Source organism: Oncorhynchus keta, unplaced genomic scaffold, assembly GCF_023373465.1.
Source record: "Oncorhynchus keta strain PuntledgeMale-10-30-2019 unplaced genomic scaffold, Oket_V2 Un_contig_3505_pilon_pilon, whole genome shotgun sequence".
Classification (NCBI taxonomy): Eukaryota; Metazoa; Chordata; class Actinopteri; order Salmoniformes; family Salmonidae; genus Oncorhynchus; species Oncorhynchus keta.
Window position 1 is genome coordinate 1 of NW_026287286.1, and position 682 is coordinate 682.

Consider the following 682-nt stretch of genomic DNA (forward strand, 5'->3'; position numbering starts at 1 on the left):
CAAGCCACATGTCACAGTTGAGCTGCCTTGTTAAACCCTAAAAATAAATAATAACACGATTGCGTTGAAAATACCATTAAGCCATTTGTTAAGATTTCAGCCATGTGGACCTGTTGTCCTACTGTGCTGTAGTCAGATGGCCGAGCGGTCTAAGGCACTGCGTTCAGGTCGCAGTCTCCAATGGAGGCGTGGGTTCAAATCCCACTTCTGACATACCTCAAGGGAACATTTTGACATTTGCTGTATGGTTAGTGAGACAGTCCATTTGCAAACGTACGGTCCTTACTAGAAGTCCGAAAAATTAAAAAATTTGTATGGACCTAACGGGAAGTCATCAAAAACTTTGTCGGAAATTCGGTTTCCGTTTTATAAAATAATCACATTTTGTCATTTTCCGCTGTCCCGGAAAATCCCCCACAAGAGTGCATAATTTCATATTGCTATTGGACAAAACATCACGAATCACGACAGGGACTTATCTCGAAAACTGAAAATATTTCGAAGCCGGAAACTGGTGAGCGTAGGTTTGGCATAATGGGCAGTTGGCCTCGAACAAGATGGCATCTAGGCCTCAACGGTTTTTGAGTTATGGCCATTTCTCTGGGATTAAAGGTCCAAAATGAAAATAGCGAAATTATTTTTCCACTTCACATCAAAGTCAAGGAGCCTCCGGTGTCAATAA

The 682-nt window shown here is 41.9% G+C and overlaps 1 non-coding gene across 1 annotated transcript; it reads left to right on the plus strand.

Moving 5' to 3' along the window:
• Positions 1-130: 130 nt before the first annotated feature.
• Positions 131-214, plus strand: trnal-cag (transfer RNA leucine (anticodon CAG)). The gene has a single exon. It is a non-coding gene; the product is annotated as a tRNA-Leu (tRNA).
• The last annotated feature ends 468 nt before the right edge of the window (positions 215-682 follow it).